Source organism: Puma concolor, chromosome D3 (genome assembly GCF_028749965.1).
Source record: "Puma concolor isolate L17-30 chromosome D3, mPumCon1.1.hap2, whole genome shotgun sequence".
NCBI lineage: Eukaryota > Metazoa > Chordata > Mammalia > Carnivora > Felidae > Puma > Puma concolor.
Window position 1 is genome coordinate 61,787,093 of NC_141678.1, and position 21,798 is coordinate 61,808,890.

The following is a 21,798-nucleotide window of genomic DNA, read 5'->3' on the forward strand; positions in this document are numbered from 1 at the left end:
CCGGAGCTTGACTTTTCCTTTCTGTGTAATTCCCACGGCAGCAAGAAAATACTAGGCACACAGTAGGTATTCAAAGAAAGTGTGTTCATTTGAATTAAGCTGATTTGAATTTAACAAGATTTAAATGAAATTGTCTATCTTATGAAAAGTGGCAACTTACACCTACTGAAAACATTAAAGGAACTCATGCTTTCTTGCCTAAGTTTTATGTCCAATTTGTTCCAGTCCCAAACCCCTCGACAAAAACAAAATCTTTTAATCTGTTTGCAAAATATTCCTTCCTTCCTCCCATCTTGCCACTGCAACTCTGTGATATACTGCCCTTGCCTATTACCCCTTTATAGCTGTTTTGTTAAAGTTCATACCGCAAAGACCTGTAAAAGAAATTTATGGCTCTAGGGATTTCAGCAAATTCTAAATAACCATAACAGGAACATGAAGCATTAATTAAAGACACTAGAGTCTAAGTTATAACAGGAATCCTGACATTTAAGGCCCCGATACCATGTAAATTTAAAACAGTATGACAAACAGAGAGTAATTTGATGGTCAGGAGGTTATAATGGATACCTTAATACCTTTATCAAGAAGAAGTGCCTGTCCTTGCTCTAACCCCTATCAGGGGCTTCAGGGGCTTCTTTCATAAAACACGGTGATGCCTAAATATTTTTGCAATAACTCATATAGAAGCCAGTCTTTTCTTTAAGTACACCGGAGATTAAACAGTAACCCCCAACATTCACACACCAATTTTCAAATAAAACAATTTAATATTTAACATATATTTGCAGCAAATTGCCCATTGTTTAGCTTACTTCAGGGCTGTATTTAACATCAGGATACCAAAGAACATTCCATGATACGCAGGAACAATTTTTCTCCAAGGAATACGAGGATTCTTGTCTAAAAGCAGGAGCCAATATTCCTGACTTACTCTTCAAGCAATGGAATCGGCTTTGCCTAACTTGAAGTAAAAATGAAACAGTAGAGACTCAACTTGTTTTAGGTGTTTAAGACCTAATACCCTTATTAAAATGTTGAAAGTACGTATTATATATATTTGTTGAAGTATGTTCACACAAGGAACACAAATTGATCTTCAAAGCTCAAATGTGCAGCAAGTATCTATGTTCCATCCTCCCCTGCACCTACATTAATTCTTCCCTAGAAGGGTAAACTGTTTCCTCTCTGTGAAATTCTATGGCATGTGTATGTGCGTGTATGTGCGTGTGTGTGTGTGTGTGTGTGTGTGTGTGTGTGTGTGTGTGTGTATCTCCACTTGTGATGTATCATGTTTTGGCTTATATTGATGGGTTTTGTATATATGGTCTCATTCAAGTAAATTACAAGTACTATAATTTATACTTGTATCCTCTACAATACTTGGCACTGACTAAATATATTAGACTCTTAATAAATATCTCTTGGTTGATTAATCAATTTAGCACACCTGCTAACTGCAAAGTGACATCATTTGTCATTAACAGACACATAAATGAATTACCAAAAATCATGTAAATTTGAATATAATCAGATCAAGCCCAAAATTAGCATTGGAGAAGCCAACCACCCTCTCCTTCAGGCCCTCCTCACCCTTTATATCTACTTATTCCTCACTTACAATTCAGCTACTCGCTTGCCTTCTTTCTCTTTTCAGCTTTGTGCTGTTATTTAATATCTCACCAGTTGTGTAATTTCAGCTCCCAAATTGAATAAGACGTTCCCTCCAGTGGAACCCTCACCTTGACAAATAGCCAAATAGTAATTATTATTCCTTTCAGGGGTTGAGCTATGGAATCATGCCTGCAATATCCCAAGCTTGAGTGCCCAGAAATTTATGCTACACTTCCCTGTGTCGGAGTTTCCATCTGAGATCGTATTTCAAGCCCTCTCATTTTTTTTCCCAATGTGATTAAGATAATTCCTTTATGAAGTTGGAGGCTCAGAGAGACGTTCAGAAAGAAACTTGATGTTTCATATTTTTGCAAACTTGCTCTCCCCATTTCCTTTCCTATCATTTCAGCACACTGAGAGGGAGGATTAATTTTGCAATGGTCTCTAATTTTTTTCTAAATGTGTGACCTCCATATTAATAGGAGCCAGAGGACTCATTCATCATATCTGGTCACTGTGAAACTGACATTTACAGGGTGGAATGTTTCTCGCTCAGGATAAATGGGTATCATTTGTAAAACATGCCGCACCCAATCGTAGGCTCCCATGGCTCTCAAACTACATTTTTAAGCAACAATATAAACCATTCCCCAAACTGAAAGGTCTTTTCAAATATTTACTGCCTACCTATGGAATTTTTATTCTGCTGGCTGCTGCCATCAATAATCCTGGGAGCTCCAAGCTAACTGTTGTGTGTGACCTCCAAGGAAAGTCTTAGTACTGCAGAATGGGGGAGGTGAGTTCTACATCCTGAATTCTTCCTTCTGTCACTTTCTAGGACCTATTACAGAGAAAATAAGGATTGTAGAAGACTTATTTTTAGGTGTATGATGAAAGCCCTCAACCTTTGCTTTTGCAAGTAAGCTCAATGTTTTTAAGTGTTTTCCACATAAAATGGAATATTCTTGCCCACTTTCTCCATGAAGACTTTGGATTACTCCAGCACATTGTAATCTTATAACTAGCATTTTGCTTTTACTTTTCTAAAACCCAGTTTTGAGTTCAGGCTCCTCTGTCACTTGGACAACTTGATGATCTTAGTCCAGGCTCTTAATTTCATCATGAGGAACAGACCACCCCTCTCCACCCTGCTAAGATAGCTGCCAATTTTGCAACTTTTGCTTTTCTTTAGGATGTGCTCAGTCTCATGCTTCTATAATCACATGTTTTTTTGCCTCCTCTCAATGAGGGCACAAAACAGCTCTTCCAATGGTTTCCACAAAAATTTACAGTACCCACACTAAGAATGTTGTAAGCTTCAATAGGTATTGCAGATTCTCTTGTCCTCTTTCCCCTTTCTCTCCTCTTCTTTTGCTCCCATCTCTCCCCTTCCTTACTTTCTCAAAAGCAAAATATTTTTCTTGCCTCCTATACAATATCTCAATCCCTTTCCTCAAGTTCTAGACCCAAGTTCAACTTCAAAGTATTGCAAGAACTCACTTACTCTAAATTAGGATTTCATTCCAACAACAACAAAATCTGTGTTCCTCCTTAGAAGAATTTATGAGGTAGTAAGACTAAAACTGCATTCATCTTATGCCATTCCTAGAGAATCCTTCTTCCTTCAATTAAAGTATAATTGCTCTGTCTTGAACAAACATATGGTAAGCCTGGGCAGATAGTTTATGGTGACCCATGTCTGTCACTGGTTATAAGCTTACAGTGAGGTCAGAATTTAAACATGTCCATCCAGGTACTGCACTTAATAGGAAACAAGACAGATGGATCTCAGCCTTCACAGAACTTACACTATGAATGAAAGGGTCATAATTAAAGAGAAATTCTATAATAACCTATCTGACAGGCTGAATGTGAGGCTTAAAAAAGTAAGGCATGTAACATATTTGGACAGTCTGACAATCACAAACACATTCAGTAACTGTTAGCTACATCATTCCTCTGTAGCTATGCATCTTGAATCCTCATAACAATGCAAATAGATGTTGTTACCACCATTTCACAGAATAAGATACTTAAGCATTGGGGTGATTAATCAATTGTCTAAGGACATACAGGCAAAATGTAGAGGAGCTGGAATTACAATAGAGGTGTTTCTGACTTTACAGCCTCCTGCATTTTGGTTTGTGTGATAAGTTCATAATTCATAATGAATATATACATGTGGAAAATTTCATGAAATGTTAATATAGAAGTTGAGGTTTTAAAAAAAGTTATGCCTGTTTAACCATCATCCTGGACAAAAGGATTATTTTCTGTACCAAGAACCCTTCCTTGTGTCCCTATCCATTTATAAACACTTTCCATCCTTGGAAAGTAGCCATTATAAAACATCAAATCACTTGCTTTTATTTATACTTTTAGCAAATAATTATATATTTCTAAATAATATAGACAACTTTTGTTTGTTTGAGGGATAATATATAACTAGAATCATAGCCAAACCTCTTTACTATTCCCTTTGGCATAAATCAGTGTCAAGTGTCTACAATGGAATATAACTCCAGGATTTCTATTTTTTTCTATCAGTTTATTTAATGACCTTTGAGCTATAATCATACTGTCTCAATTACTGTAGGTTTATAATAAGATTCATTTTCTAGTAGTATAAACACTCAGTTCCTTGTTTGAGATTCTCTGGCAGAAGATATGAATAGACATTTTTCCAAGGAAGACATACAGAGGGCCAACAGACACATGAAAAGATGTTCAACGTCACTTATCAGGGAAATACAAATCAAAACTACAATGAGATATCACCTTACATTCATTGGCATGGCTAAAAATCAACAACACAAGAAACAGATGTTGGTGAGGATACAGAGAAAGGGGAACCCTCTTGCACTGTTGGTGGGAATGCAAACAGGTGTAGCCACTCCTGAAAATAGCATGGAAGTTCCTCAAAAATTAAAAATAGAACTACCCTACAGTTGAGCAATCACACAACTAGGTGTTTACCCAAAGAATACAAAAATACTAATTCAAAGGGATACATGCACCCCAATGTTTATAGCAGCATTATTTACAATACTAGATTACACAAAGAGTCCAAGTGTCCACAGATTGATGAATGGATAAAGAAGATATGGAGAGGAGAAGGAAGATGGCGGCGTAGGAGGACGCTGGGCTCACCGCGCGTCCTGCTGATCACTTAGATTCCACCTACACCTGCCTAAATAACCCAGAAAACCGCCAGAGGATTAGCAGAACGGAGTCGCCGGAGCCAAGCGCAGACGAGAGGTCCACGGAAGAGGGTAGGAAGGGCGGCGAGGCGGTGCGCGCTCCACGGACTGGCGGGAGGGAGCCGGGGCGGAGGGGCGGCTCGCCGGCCAAGCAGAGCCCCCAAGTCTGGCTTGCAAAAAGCGGAGGGGCCTGACGGACTGTGTTCCGACAGCAAGCGCGACTTAGCGTCTGGGAGGTCGTAAGTTAACAGCTCTGCTCAGAAAGCGGGAAGGCTGGAGGACAAAGGGAAGGAGAGCTGCTGAGCTCCCGGACGACAGAGCTCAGTTTGGTGGGGAACAAAGGCGCTCACCAGCGCCATCTCCCCCGCCCATCCCCCAGCCAAAATCCCAAAGAGAACCAGTTCCTGCCAGGGAACTTGCTCGCTCCGCGCAAACACCCAACTCTGCGCTTCTGCGGAGCCAAACCCCCGGCAGCGGATCTGACTCCCTCCTGCTGCCACAGGGCCCCTCCTGAAGTGGATCACCTAAGGAGAAGCAAGCTAAGCCTGCCCCTCCTGCCCCTGTGCACCTTGCCTACCCACCCCAGCTAAGACGCCAGATCCCCAGCATCACAAGCCTGGCAGTGTGCAAGTAGCCCAGACAGGCCACCCCACCCCACAGTGAATCCCGCCCCTAGGAGAGGGGAAGAGAAGGCACGCACCAGTCTGACTGTGGCCCCAGCGGTGGCCTGGGGGCAGACATCAGGTCTGACTGCGGCTCCGCCCACCAACTCCAGTTATACACCACAGCACAGGGGAAGTGCCCTGCAGGTCCTCACCACGCCAGGGACTATCCAAAATGACCAAGCGAAAGAATTCCCCTCAGAAGAATCTCCAGGAAATAACAACAGCTAATGAGCTGATCAAAAAGGATTTAAATAATATAACAGAAAGTGAATTTAGAATAATAGTCATAAAATTAATCGCTGGGCTTGAAAACAGTATAGCGGACAGCAGAGAATCTCTTGCTACAGAGATCAAGGGACTAAGGAACAGTCACGAGGAGCTGAAAAACGCTTTAAACGAAATGCATAACAAAATGGAAACCACCACGGCTCGGATTGAAGAGGCAGAGGAGAGAATAGGTGAACTAGAAGATAAAGTTATGGAAAAAGAGGAAGCTGAGAAAAAGAGAGATAAAAAAATCCAGGAGTATGAGCGGAAAATTAGAGAACTAAGTGATACACTAAAAAGAAATAATATACGCATCATTGGTATCCCAGAGGAGGAAGAGAGAGGGAAAGGTGCTGAAGGGGTACTTGAAGAAATAATAGCTGAGAACTTCCCTGAACTGGGGAAGGAAAAAGGCATTGAAATCCAAGAGGCACAGAGAACTCCCTTCAGACGGAACTTGAATCGATCTTCTGCACGACATATCATAGTGAAACTGGCAAAATACAAGGATAAAGAGAAAATTCTGAAAGCAGCAAGGGGTAAACATGCCCTCACATATAAAGGGAGACCTATAAGACTCGTGACTGATCTCTCTTTTGAAACTTGGCAGGCCAGAAAGAATTGGCACGAGATTTTCAGTGTGCTAGACAGAAAAAATATGCAGCCGAGAATCCTTTATCCAGCAAGTCTGTCATTTAGAATAGAAGGAGAGATAAAGGTCTTCCCAAACAAACAAAAACTGAAGGAATTTGTCACCACTAAACCAGCCCTACAAGAGATCCTAAGGGGGACCCTGTGAGACAAAGTACCAGAGACATCACTACAAGCATAAAACATACAGACATCACAATGACTCTAAACCCATATCTTTCTATAATAACACTGAATGTAAATGGACTAAATGCGCCAACCAAAAGACATAGGGTATCAGAATGGATAAAAAAACAAGACCCATCTATTTGCTGTCTACAAGAGACTCATTTTAGACCTGAGGACACCTTTAGATTGAGAGTGAAGGGATGGAGAACTATTTATCATGCTACTGGAAGCCAAAAGAAAGCTGGAGTAGCCATACTTATATCAGACAAACTAGACTTTAAATTAAAGGCTGTAACAAGAGATGAAGAAGGACATTATATAATAGTGACAGGGTCTATCCATCAGGAAGAGCTAACAATTATAAATGTCTATGCGCCGAATACCGGAGCGCCCAAATATATAAAACAATTACTCATAAACATAAGCAACCTTATTGAGAAGAATGTGGTCATTGCAGGGGACTTTAACACCCCACTTACAGAAATGGATAGATCATCTAGACACACGGTCAATAAAGAAACAAGGGCCCTGAATGAGACATTGGATCAGATGGACTTGACAGATATATTTAGAACTCTGCATCCCAAAGCAACAGAATATACTTTCTTCTCGAGTGCACATGGAACATTCTCCAAGATAGATCATATACTGGGTCACAAAACAGCCCTTCATAAGTTTACAAGAATTGAAATCATACCATGCATACTTTCAGACCACAATGCTATGAAGCTTGAAATCAACCACAGAAAAACGTCTGGAAAACCTCCAAAAGCATGGAGGTTAAAGAACACCCTACTAACGAATGAGTGGGTCAACCAGGCAATTAGAGAAGAAATTAAAAAATATATGGAAACAAACGAAAATGAAAATACAACAATCCAAACGCTTTGGGACGCAGCGAAGGCAGTCCTGAGAGGAAAATACATTGCAATCCAGGCCTATCTCAAGAAACAAGAAAAATCCCAAATACAAAATCTAACAGCACACCTAAAGGAACTAGAAGCAGAACAGCAAAGGCAGCCTAAACCCAGCAGAAGAAGAGAAATAATAAAGATCAGAGCAGAAATAAACAATATAGAATCTAAAAAAACTGTAGAGCAGATCAACGAAACCAAGAGTTGGTTTTTTGAAAAAATAAACAAAATTGACAAACCTCTAGCCAGGCTCCTCAAAAAGAAAAGGGAGATGACCCAAACAGATAAAATCATGAATGAAAATGGAATTATTACAACCAATCCCTCAGAGATACAAACAATTATCAGGGAATACTATGAAAAATTATATGCCAACAAATTGGACAACCTGGAAGAAATGGACAAATTCCTGAACACCCACACTCTTCCAAAACTCAATCAGGAGGAAATAGAAAGCTTGAACAGACCCATCACCAGCGAAGAAATTGAATCGGTTATCAAAAATCTCCCAACAAATAAGAGTCCAGGACCAGATGGCTTCCCAGGGGAGTTCTACCAGACGTTTAAAGCAGAGATAATACCTATCCTTCTCAAGCTATTCCAAGAAATAGAAAGGGAAGGAAAACTTCCAGACTCATTCTATGAAGCCAGTATTACTTTGATTCCTAAACCAGACAGAGACCCAGTAAAAAAAGAGAACTACAGGCCAATATCCCTGATGAATATGGATGCAAAAATTCTCAATAAGATACTAGCAAATCGAATTCAACGGCATATAAAAGGAATTATTCACCATGATCAAGTGGGATTCATTCCTGGGATGCAGGGCTGGTTCAACATTCGCAAATCAATCAACGTGATACATCACATTAACAAAAAAAAAGAGAAGAACCATATGATCCTGTCAATCGATGCAGAAAAGGCCTTTGACAAAATCGAGCACCCTTTCTTAATAAAAACCCTTGAGAAAGTCGGGATAGAAGGAACATACTTAAAGATCATAAAAGCCATTTATGAAAAGCCCACAGCTAACATCATCCTCAACGGGGAAAAACTGAGAGCTTTTTCCCTGAGATCAGGAACACGACAGGGATGCCCACTCTCACCGCTGTTGTTTAACATAGTGCTGGAAGTTCTAGCATCAGCAATCAGACAACAAAAGGAAATCAAAGGCATCAAAATTGGCAAAGATGAAGTCAAGCTTTCGCTTTTTGCAGATGACATGATATTATACATGGAAAATCCGATAGACTCCACCAAAAGTCTACTAGAACTGATACATGAATTCAGCAAAGTTGCAGGATACAAAATCAATGTACAGAAATCAGTTGCATTCTTATACACTAACAATGAAGCAACAGAAAGACAAGTAAAGAAACTGATCCCATTCACAATTGCACCAAGAAGCATAAAATACCTAGGAATAAATCTAACCAAAGATGTAAAGGATCTGTATGCTGAAAACTATAGAAAGCTTATGAGGGTAATTGAAGAAGATTTAAAGAAATGGAAAGACATTCCCTGCTCATGGATTGGAAGAATAAATATTGTCAAAATGTCAATACTACCCAAAGCTATCTACACATTCAATGCAATCCCAATCAAAATTGCACCAGCATTCTTCTCGAAACTAGAACAAGCAATCCTAAAATTCATATGGAACCACAAAAGGCCCAGAATAGCCAAAGTAATTTTGAAGAAGAAGACCAAAGCAGGAGGCATCACAATCCCAGACTTTAGCCTCTACTACAAAGCTGTCATCATCAAGACAGCATGGTATTGGCACAAAAACAGACACATAGACCAATGGAATAGAATAGAAACCCCAGAACTAGACCCACAAACATATGGCCAACTAATCTTTGACAAAGCAGGAAAGAACATCCAATGGAAAAAAGACAGTCTCTTTAACAAATGGTGCTGGGAGAACTGGACAGCAACATGCAGAAGGTTGAAACTAGACCACTTTCTCACACCATTCACAAAAATAAACTCAAAATGGATAAAGGACCTGAATGTGAGACAGGAAACCATCAAAACCTTAGAGGAGAAAGCAGGAAAAGACCTCTCTGACCTCAGCCGTAGCAATCTCTTACTCGACACATCCCCAAAGGCAAGGGAATTAAAAGCAAAAGTGAATTCCTGGGACCTTATGAAGATCAAAAGCTTCTGCACAGCAAAGGAAACAACCAACAAAACTAAAAGGCAACCAACGGAATGGGAAAAGATATTTGCAAATGACATATCGGACAAAGGGCTAGTATCCAAAATCTATAAAGAGCTCACCAAACTCCACACCCGAAAAGCAAATAACCCAGTGAAGAAATGGGCAGAAAACATGAATAGACACTTCTCTAAAGAAGACATCCGGATGGCCAACAGGCACATGAAAAGATGTTCAGCGTCGCTCCTTATCAGGGAAATACAAATCAAAACCACACTCAGGTATCACCTCACGCCAGTCAGAGTGGCCAAAATGAACAAATCAGGAGACTATAGATGCTGGAGAGGATGTGGAGAAACGGGAACCCTCTTGCACTGTTGGTGGGAATGCAAATTGGTGCAGCCGCTCTGGAAAGCAGTGTGGAGGTTCCTCAGAAAATTAAAAATAGACCTACCCTATGACCCAGCAATAGCACTGTTAGGAATTTATCCAAGGGACACAGGAGCACTGATGCATAGGGGCACTTGTACCCCAATGTTCATAGCAGCACTCTCAACAATAGCCAAATTATGGAAAGAGCCTAAATGTCCATCAACTGATGAATGGATAAAGAAATTGTGGTTTATATACACTATGGAATACTACGTGGCAATGAGAAAAAATGAAATATGGCCTTTTGTAGCAACGTGGATGGAACTGGAGAGTGTGATGCTAAGTGAAATAAGCCATACAGAGAAAGACAGATACCATATGGTTTCACTCTTATGTGGATCCTGAGAAACTTGACAGGAACCCATGGGGGAGGGGAAGGAAAAAAAAAAGAGGTTAGAGTGGGAGAGAGCCAAAGCATAAGAGACTGTTGAGAACTGAGAGCAAACTGAGGGTTGATGGGGGGTGGGAGGGAGGAGAGGGTGGGTGATGGGTATTGAGGAGGGCACTTTTTGGGATGAGCACTGGGTGTTGTATGGAAACCAATTTGACAATAAATTTCATATATAAATAAAAAAAAAAAAAAAAAAAAGAAGATATGGTATACATATCCACTGGAATATTACTCAGCCGTAAAGAAGAATGAAACCTTGCCATTTGCAACGACATGGATGGAACTAGACAGCATAATGGAAAGCAAAGTAAGTCATTCAGAGAAAAACAAATACCATATGAATTCACACATATGTGGAATTTAGGGAGTAAAACAACTGAGCAGAGAGATACAGAGAGAAAGGGAAATCAAGAAACAGACTCTTAACTGTACAGAACCGATGGTTACCAGAAGGGAAAGGGGTGGGAGGATGGGTTAAATAGGTGATGGGGATTAGGGGTACACTTGTCATAATGTGCACAGGGTGATGTGTGGAAGTGTTGAATTACTATATGGTATACCTGAAACTAATATTAACTAATTGGAATTTAAATAAAAACATAAAAAAAAAAAAAGAATGCATTGTCTATTCTTTACACTTTGCATTGTCATATATATTTGAAGTTCATTCTATTAAATATCACCCCATAATACTAGTAAAAGTTCTGGGTTTTGGGGCACCTGGGTGGCTCCATCAGCTAAGCATCCAAGTTCAGCTCGGGTCATGATCCTTTCGTATGTCTGAGCCCCATGTCTGGCTCTGCGCTGAAAGCTCAGAGCCTGAAGCCTGCTTTGGCTTCTGTGTGTGTGTCTCTCTCTCTCTGCCCCTCCCTTGCTTGTGCTTGCTCTTTCTCTCTCTCAAAAATAAAAAAAAAAAAAATTATTAAAAAAAACTCTGGGTTTTGTTTGCTGTTTCATAGTGTCTATAAATGAAGGATAACTGACATCTGTAAAATATTGAATTTCCTAAGCCATACAAATGGAATACTTCAGTACTCTTATATCATCTTGATTATCTCTCAATATTTTTTTTGGCTTTCTCCAGAAGTCTAGCACAGGATTTATTAGAGTCTAGAAATTGAATGTTTATACTATTTTATATAGCATTATTTTAAGTTTTATCTGTGTTTGTGCCAGTATCTGATACAGTATTTTTTTTAATAATAAACTTGAACTCTTAAGTATAATAGTTTTTTGTAGATTCCTTAGGACTTTGATATATAGAAATGTATAATATGCAACTAATGAGTTTTTCCTTTTCACTTCCCTATAATTTATTTTTTATGTAACTATACACTTGTACATATCTATGTGTCTTGTTTATAATTTTCATTTTCTGTGCATTATGTTTTGTCATCTTAATTTTTTCTGGCTAGGGTGAGACTACCCCTCCCAGGGCTATTCAATTCTTAGGTCAAAATTCTCAACCTAGAACATGCCTTTGATATGCAAACCTACCAGTCCAGAGCAATACCTTCTCCATCTGGCCCATAATGCCCTGGAGGCAATATGGTCCTGCCTTAAACAATCCAAGACTCAAGCTATCAGGGACCACCACTGAAACTTAGAGTCTGCCACAGTATTCAAACTAGTCAATCTGCAAGTGTTTACCCTACCCTGTATGGCCTTTCCCATAGAAACTCTAGTAAAAGTCATGGTCTGGGAGCTCTCCTTGCTCCTGCCCCTCTGCCCTCTAATGCTGGTGCTTTCCTATGTGGCCCTGCCTGGAATATCTTGACTCCTGTTTCTAGAACCTGTGAGTACAATAAACTTTGTTTTCTTGAGTCCCTACTGTGTTCCCTCTTGTGACCACACCTGATTGACCATCACATAAAACACAAAACAGTATGCATATATATTTTGGTTTAGGAACTCAGACTTTCCACAGAGCGTTGAGCAGAAACAATGATAGCAACTACTACCCTTATCAAATTCTCACTTTCACAGGTAATTTGTTTTTTTGTCTCCATTAAACTAGGATTTTTTCTATTGGTGTTGGTTAGTTGTTATAGAGATCTTTTATCAGATAAGACCAGTTCACTCAGATTAGCTCTCTTCTAATCTTAATTTGCTATAATGAGTTGTTCAATTTGTTAAAATGATGTTGAATTTATCAATTTTCCTAAATCTTTGCATGATCATCTGGTATTTGTCTTCAATTCTGTAAATGGCAAGTTTTATTAATTTTTAAAAAAAAATTTTTTTAATGTTTATTAATTTTGAGAAAAAGGGAGCGTGAGCAGGGGAGGGGAAGAGAGATGGGAGACACAGAACTTGAAACAGGCTCCAGGCCCCACACCATCTGCACGGAGCCCAATGCAGGGATCAAACTCAGAAACTGCAAGATCATGACCTAAGCCAAAGTCAGACACTTAATTGACTGAGCCACCTAGGTGCCCCAAATTTTGTTGATTTTAAAATGTAAGCTGACCTAGGATGTCTGGATGACTCAGTCCTTTAAGCGCCCAACCCCTGATTTCAGCTCAGGTCATGATCTCTCCAGAGATCAGTGCACTGACAGCACTGAGCCTGCTTGGGATTCTCTCTGGGCTCCTCCCTGCTTGCATGCAAGCTAGTGCAGGCTCTGTCTATATGTAAATAAAAATGTAAGCTGACCTGGCATTCTTCAGATTAACCCAAGTTAGTACTATATATAAAAATTAAAAAAAAAATAAAATGAGCAACGGATCACTGTTACACCTTAACCTTTGATTTTTTTCATTTGTATTCATAAAAAATATTGGTCTAATTTTCCTTCATCAATTACCATAAGCATTTGGTGTCAAGTTAGAATAGTTTTCTAAAATATGTTGTGGAATGTACTCCCCCTCCATTCTCTGGAAGAATTTGCATAATAGAATTATTTTTGCCTTAAATGTTTAGTAGAGCTTAAAAAAAGATATAGCCATCTGAAACTAGAGGCTTTTTTCTTTCTTTATGGAATTTTTAATTATAAATCTAATGTCTTTAATAATTATTAGATTATTTATGCATTCTATTTCTACCTGAATAAGCTTTGGTAAGTAATTTGCCTATGCAACATTTTCAAATTAATATCAATTTGTTAATAATTTCTCCTTATGTTTGTTCAATATCCAAAGGACCTATAGTGATATTTCCTTTATCATTCCTGAAAAAAGTTAATTAAACTTTTGTCCCTATTAATCAGTTTTGCCTGAAGTCTATGGATTGTATTAGTCTACTTAAAGAACATCTTTGAGCTTTTTAAGGCTAATGTAATAGTATTTTCTATTTGCTCTATTTTATTATTTCCTTTATTTTCTTTGCATTTTGTTCTTACATAAATTTGAGATGCACGTTTACTTCATTAATTCAGTTTCTCTTTTCTAATATATACACTGAAAATTATAAATTATCCTTTAAGTTCTTTATGAAGATCTACCAAATGACCCAGTGATATCTGGCTTGGCAAGAAAAAGACAAATTGGAAGTTCTCAGCCTTATACAGTTTTGTTATTCAAAAGATACTTAAACAAATGTAAAGCTAAGCCATAAACTCAGAAGATATTTGCAAATATATGCACATCTGATTAGGGACTTGTATTGTGAGTATATGAATTACTCTTACAATTCAAGACATACTCTTACAATTCATAAGATGGATTTAAAAATGAGCAATATTTAAATAGGCACTACTATTAAGATACACAAAAAGCAAATATGCACTGAATATACTTATCATTAGCCAATAGGGGAGTACATATTAAAACCACAATGAGACACCATCTCACATCTATCAGAATGTCCAAATAAAAAAATACAAAATGCCAAGGATTTTTAAGGCTATAGAACAAATGGAACTCTAATCTGTTAAATGGTGGGAACTCAAAATTATAAGTCACTTTAGGAAACTTCTTGGCAAATTCTCATAAGATTAAGCATATTTTATAGGATCCCACAGTCTCACTCCCAGGTATTTTCCAAAAAGAAACAAAAATACATATCTAAATAAAAATGTATTAAGTATGTCACACTAGTTTTATTCATAACAGTCAAAAACTAGAAACCCAATGTTCGTCAACTGTTGAATAGGTTATCAAAATCTGGCATAGTTGTTAAATGAAATACTATTTAGCAATTAAAGGAATGAACTGTTGACACATGGCTGAATTTCTTGAGCACTATACTAATTGAAAGAAACCAAACACAAAAGATGGAACACTTCCTTACATTTATATGAAATTCACAAAAGATGAAACTGATGACCAAGAAGCAGCCAGTGGTTATCAGAGGCTAAATGGTAGGCAATGAAGGGCTTGTCTACAAAGGAGTACCAGGGGACTGAGAGAGTTGTAGAAAAACGAGCTAATTGTAGTGGTCATTATATAACAGTGTAGAATAAAGCCAATTATAAAAATAATTTAAATCAGGTAAATGTAAATTAAAAAAGTGAACATACAGGAAATGATGTTAGTGAACTGTTTATAGAACAAAGACTATTTGTGTTTTGTATGTATTTAATAAAAAGTAAACTGGAAAGTTAGAGCTGATGTTAAGGCAAATTCCTCTTATATAATTTTTCCCTGAGTTACTTTGATAATATAGGCAAATAGTTTATTATTCAATAGATCTACTTCATGCCTTTAATATCTGCCCTTCTTGGCTCATATAGTATTAAGGCATAATTGAGGTTTGTGTTTCCCATGATCAAATCCTACTAACAATTCTCTGAGTTTAAGTGAACAGAATTCAGGAACATGATTTCAACTAACTGGACACAATGGTCAACCCAATACGTATCAACTGTGGTAGCTGAACCACATCCAGTTGGATTAGTTGGAATTACATCTCCCAGAAACCCATTTCCTGCATGGAGCCAGATGAGAGCTGGTTAAAAGACGAACTTGCATGAAATTCAAAACGTGGAAGGGTAGCTGTAGTCATTTCTCTCTCAAGGTCATTATGGCTGGATTTAGTGAGAGCCAGTTAGTTGCAGAGACCATAGCAGATTATGTTTTGTTTGTCTTTTGTTTTTTTTTTTTTTTTACTGTTTTTAATGCTTATTTATTTTTGAGAGAGGGAGAGAGAGACAGAGCATGAGAAGCGGAGGGGCAGAGAGAGAGAGAATCCAAAGCAGTCCAAAGCAGTTTCCAGGCTCTGGGCTGTCAGCACAGAACTTGACATGGGGCTAGAACTCAGGAACCCTGAGATCATGACCTGAACCGAAGTTGGACGCTTAACCAACTGAGCCACCAGGTGCCCCAGATTCTAGTTCTTTTTACCTTTACTTTGTATCTAGCTCTTCTTTCTCACTGTTAATCCTGTTGACCAACAGCAGCCCCAGTCCCATCTCCAGATGTTTGGGAGCAAATCCACAGGGGTATTAGCACAGCATCCCAAAAACCTGCCCATTAGCCTCACATCTATAATCCCTTCAGTAGCTTTGTTTCTCAGGATAGTTGGTTGGTGACTCCTTTTTTTTTTTTTTTTCAACGTTTTTATTTATTTTTGGGACAGAGAGAGACAGAGCATGAACGGGGGAGGGGCAGAGAGAGAGGGAGACACAGAATCGGAAACAGGCTCCAGGCTCTGAGCCATCAGCCCAGAGCCCGACGCGGGGCTCGAACTCACGGACCGCGAGATCGTGACCTGGCTGAAGTCGGACGCTTAACCGACTGCGCCACCCAGGCGCCCCGGTTGGTGATTCCTTTGATGCTGCTCTATCTTGCCTCCCGGACCTTCACTTGTCCAGCTTTTCCCACATCTCATTCTTACAATAAATCACTAGCTCTGTTAACTCAAAGGAAAATATTTTGACTTTAAGTACCCAAGAATAAAACTATTATGGAAACACACACACACACAGAGTTGTCTAGGGTTCCCAGGTTTTCGTCTCTTGCAGCATCATCTGAAGAGATAGGTTATCAAATAGCAGGAACGACTCCATAAAATGCAGAAGTTTGAACTCAGGCAGACAGCACTTCAACTCTCCTAACTACTCTCTTTAAACTCTTCCAGGTTTAATCAGCTTTCAGGTTGAAGGGGAGTGATTGGTCTAGAGAGGACATTTGCTACAAACTATTAAATCTGTTCCACATGGGCTCTCACCTCCCATTAAATTGGCCCAGAATGGTCACTGTGGTAGCAGGCCTCCAAAAGAAAAAAAGAATACAAGTGTTCTTGGGGTGCTGGATCAAAATCATACATTTCTTCTGGTGCATTCCATTGGTGAAAGCAATTCAGAAAGCCTGCCTAGATTCAAGAATAGTAGAACAAGGGGCACCTGGGTGGCTCAGTCGGTTAAGTGTCCGACTTCAGCTCAGGTCATGATCTCATGGTTCAGGAGTTCGAACCCCTTGTCAGGTTCTTTGCTGACAGCGTGGATCCTGGAGCCTGCTTCAGATTCTGTACCTCCCTTTCTCCCTCTGCCCCTCTCCCCCGCTCACATTGTCTCTCTTTCTCTCTCTCAAAAGTAAATAAACATTAAAAAATAAAAGTAGAAGAACAAACTATTTAATAGAAGCTTAAAAGGATATGGCCTCCCCCCCCAAAAAAAATTACCACTGTAATTTTCATAGTGAATTCTCTTTTGGGTGGGAGAGGGAAAACATAGTGAAGAAATAGCTCTTTAGCAAATGAATGGTTCCCTGACATCAATCTTTCCTCACCCTGGGATAAAGAAGTCCACCTTCTCCTTTTTCACAGTATTATATACCATCCCACCTTCAGCCACCCATCACCATATATATATATCTCTCTGAGATATTAGATAGGTATTGAGAATTTACTGGGAGAAATAAAACCAGGGGTCTTCTTCATACTTCCTTGCCTATTATTCACAACCTGAACTTTAGATCTACTCAGAGATAAAAAGACAAGTCTGAGTCCATTTGATGCTCTTAATACCTTCCTCCCTATGTCTACAGCTGCAACTCAAAACCAAAGGTTTCCAATATTGCTGATTATCAGATGCGTCTGTGGAATGGGATAATATACAAGTTCTTGAGCCATAATCCCATATGCACTGAATTAAAAGATTTGTGAATATGGTGAAGACCCTATATTTTTATTACCACAGACAAATGAAGAAACTATGTTGCAGAGAGTTGAAGTAACCTCTCAAAAAAAACAAACAAAAACAAAACCCAACAACCATCACTGGCAGAGTTGGCAATAAAATCCAAAGATTTGGATTCCTTGTTCAATGCCCATTTCTAATATGCTCCACTCACTCAATATCCACAAGGCATCAAATTCAATTTATTCATATTAGGACTTTTTAATGCAATTTCAAATAATTCTGACACCCTCTCTTTGATTATACATCATTAATTTGACATGCTCCAGGAGAATTCCAGAACAGGTTATCTAGAAGTAATCTGCTTTCCATGTACATTGATTTTGCAATTTTCAATCTTGACTATGATTCTATATCTAAATCTATTTTCAAGAAATTTACTATCATCTGCAAAGTTTAATAGACCTATAATATGACATGCTATATTTCTCACTTATATGACATCGCTTACATAGAAAAGACAAAATATTATAATTTAAGTTACTTTGGACTATTGTCAATATTGTCAGTGTCTGACAGAGCATTTCTCTCTCTTTCACTCTCTTTCCCTGTCCTTTAAGTAAAATTGCCTTTTTTCCATTTTTGCTCTACCCAAGACTGGCAGCTGATTTTGAAGTGTCAGACCATTATTTGTTTTGGGGGGTGTTACCATTTATTGCAAGGAGGATAAAATCAATGTGACATTTCCAGAACAATGATAGATGACAATTGTGAGTGGTCTTTAAATGCGGAAGACTAATTTTTAAAAATGTCACAAGTGTACCATTTCAGACTTTGTCAAAGATAAAGCAGTAAAACTTACAGACGTAAAAACTAATGTTTCACCATGTTACTTGCAGATAAAGATGCTACACTTATATTGTTATGGGTTTATCTAAATATTGCCTTACTACTAGCTAGAATAAACACAGTACGATATTCTGTAAGTCCACTGATTTGGGCCTTTCAGAAACAAAATTAGAGGCTTTGAGTGAATATGTGTGTCTGTGTGTGTATATCCACATGAAGTCTCGGATTCTGGATAGGAGGACTTTAAACTTGTATGCTTTATGTATCATATTTATCTATTCCTGTCTGTATGACCCTGAGAAAGCTACATCCTCTATGTTTCAGTATCCCCATCTTTCAAATAAAGATATCACCAGATGTTAACCCAAAGCTTAAATGGAAAAGATAGACAAAAATCTTACAACAGTAGAGCCTGGCACACTACAAGCACTCAAATGTTAGAAATAGTACAATAGGAATAGATTTTGTTTTAAAAATAATACAATGTCAATGCCCAATTGTTCATATGAGCAGAGATTTTTACATTACCATTTTGTTATTGTTCATGCTTTCTAATTGATCTTTAAATTCATTTCATGCAGGGCCTGGTTTGCATTTTGCCTTGTTTCAGTGAATCCAAAATAAAATTGTGTGCATTCTGTTAACTCTGGGACCGACTGATGGTCAAGAAGCAGCTGAGCAGGAAACCAGGAAGGAATTTCACCATTCTATCGACGACCCTTTTTAGAAATGGGATTTGTGGTTTAGAGGAACTAAGTGTAAGTCACAATCTGGGATTTGCCCTTTCAAGATTTTCTAACTTTTGGAAGGGCCAAACGATTTAGCAGGAATTTAGAACAAACTTCTATCAGAGAGTCACTTTCTCCCTCTGCCCGACTGAACCCCAGGAAGGAAAAAGAACAGAAAAGTGGAAGATCAAGGGGAGAATGTCCTGTCGCTTTCCATACTGACAGTTAATGGATACCCTCTTGACATCCAGTTAACCACTTCATCAAGATTATTCAGTTTGCACCAATTTTGGGACTTCCCTGAAGATGAAGGTTTCTCTTCCCTTAATTATATGTGCTGTATAAAAGCTATCTTGCTTTCTAGAATTTTACTTTGTCTTGAAGTTCTTTTTTTATTACAGAATTTCATTTTATTTTATTATTTTTTCTAAGTTTATTTATTTATTTTGAGAGAGAGAAAACGCAAGCCGGAGAGGAGCGGAGAGGAGAGTGAGGATTCCCAAGTAGGCTCCGCACTGCAAATGCAGAGACAGTTGCGGGGCTCAAACTCAGGAAATGTAAGATCATGACCTGAGCCAAAATCAAGAGCAGGACACTTAAACCCACTGAGCCGCCCAGGCGCCCCTGTGTTAAAGGGGTTCTTAAGTAGTAAACCATAAATTCTAAATAGCATCAGTATATCTCCTAACATTCATTAGGTGGTTGACTCATGAAATATTATGTTTGTAAAAGACCTGCATTCAAATTTCAACTCTGAAACTTATGAATTTTGTGATATTGAACAAATATCTCCATCTCCATATCTCCATCTCCATATTCCTCACCTAGTCAGTGACAACAGTGCTTAACAGTGCTAGTGTCTTGAGGTATCCTGGGGATTATGTTGTTACACTCACACAAACATATAAAATGCTTGCGAGAACTCCCAAAGCCCAAAGATTCTCAAATTATGTTTTTATCCCCCATTCTTTTTCTGTCCTCTCCAACCCTTACTACTTTTTGCAAAGTACTCACATGGTTGTCAATTGCTTAGTTTATAAGTTAGCCTTATTGGTCACCAATGTTAATGGTATTCAAGAGAAAGAGATCATGAGTAGGCAGGGAAATGGTATCCTCGATCCCAATAGCCTTTTTTTGCCACTGCCATCACTCCACACCCATCCTTGTCCTGCCCCACCACAATTATGAAGCTTCAGAAGAAATAAGCCTTCAGAATAAGGCTCCAAATGAGCCTTCAGAATAAGGCTAAAGGGGAAAATACATGCATGCATACATATATGCGTATATATGTATATATATGTAATATTCCTAGTCAGTGTCTGCCTCAAACCCAAATGAAAGCACTTCAGCTGGACCTTACCAAGTAATCCTTTGATCACAGCAAACCACCACCAAGAACAAAAAGAATGAGAACACCAGCACAGACTTCTTTCCTTTTTCTGCCTGGTCGCATCTAAGAATCACTGCCCACGGTTTCTTACTAGTCTAGTTACCAGGCCTATTAGTCTGAAGAAAAGTGTGCTAACGGTGTGCAAGACAAACAAAACAGTTCACTGGAAAACTTATAGCCACAACTTGGAAGCTTCCAGGTAGGAGAAAGCCTAGACATTGTTTTACCTAAGTCCCATAAAAAAGAGCCATGGGACCCCAATCCTTTAATATTTTAATTAAACTTTCACCTCCAAAATTATTATAACCTAAAACACACAATCCTTAATCCTGACTCTGTGAGCAGAGGAGAAATGGGGTTGGGTAGTTATAAAGGCAGAAAACAGAGATTTTGGAGCACCTTCTGGAGATCAAACAGCATTTCAATCACATTCCAGAAATGATACCCTCAAATAAGGACTCACCGTCACAGTCTCAGATGTCCTCTGTTCCAGGCTCCAGTACGAGCTGAGCACAACGAACAAGGTCAGGCAGATAAACGTCCTCTATTTCCTTGCCAGTGAAAGTGTGGTCTTCAAACCAATAGCATTGGTATCATCTGGAAGTTTATTAGAAAAGCAGAACCACAGGCTGTTGGTCAGAAATTCCAGAATTTCTCAGGTGAAATGTGAAGCCAGTTCCTGTACACGGCGGGCAAGGAGAGGTAGAAGAAAGAGGCCGGCCCCTCCAGCTTAGTAGCTGGCGGTTTTAATGAGCACAGGAACTTACAAAAGAGGCTTATCCCTGGCGCCGGCCAGAGGCAAACAGATCTCCAAACCGCCGGCCACAATCTTGAGAATTTACTTAGAGGCCTTAATTGGGCTCACTCACATATACCATCCAGATAATCTCAGTAACACATTGCTCTCTTAAGGATGCATCTTGAAATGGCTTCAGCTATACGAACAGTGGGAGGAAAGTACAATCCAAGGACAGGGGAGGGGTGAGGTTCTTCTGATTGCCTGGGCCAGCTCTGGGGTCAACCAGCGGTCATATCCTCTCGATGACCTCCACCAACACAGGCCCACCTCAGACACAGTAAATCAGAAGCTCAGGGCACACAGGCAGGATTCTGGGTTTTAATAAGATTTTCAGGTGATCGATTTACTCATTAAATTTTTAAAAGCACTGATCTAGTTTTAGGAGATGTAAACTGTAAAGTTGAAACGAGTCACCAGTGAAAACAGTTGTATGGACCCAACCAGGATTCCTTGCAGAAGCCCAAAATAGGCCTAAAGCCTAGACCAGTTGTTTTCAAAATGTGGGCCCTGGACCAGCAGAAGCAGAGCTACCTAGAAACCTGTTAAAA

General features: G+C 39.0%; 1 long non-coding RNA gene across 1 annotated transcript in view; it reads right to left on the reverse strand.

Moving 5' to 3' along the window:
* The window catches only part of LOC147575598 (uncharacterized), a 467,807-nt gene extending 446,237 nt beyond the window's left edge, over window positions 1-21,570 (reverse strand). The window contains exon 1 of the long non-coding RNA XR_015242740.1: window positions 20,915-21,570. This is a non-coding gene — a long non-coding RNA (uncharacterized LOC147575598). The remainder of the gene's footprint in view (window positions 1-20,914) is intronic.
* Window positions 21,571-21,798: the final 228 nt, after the last annotated feature.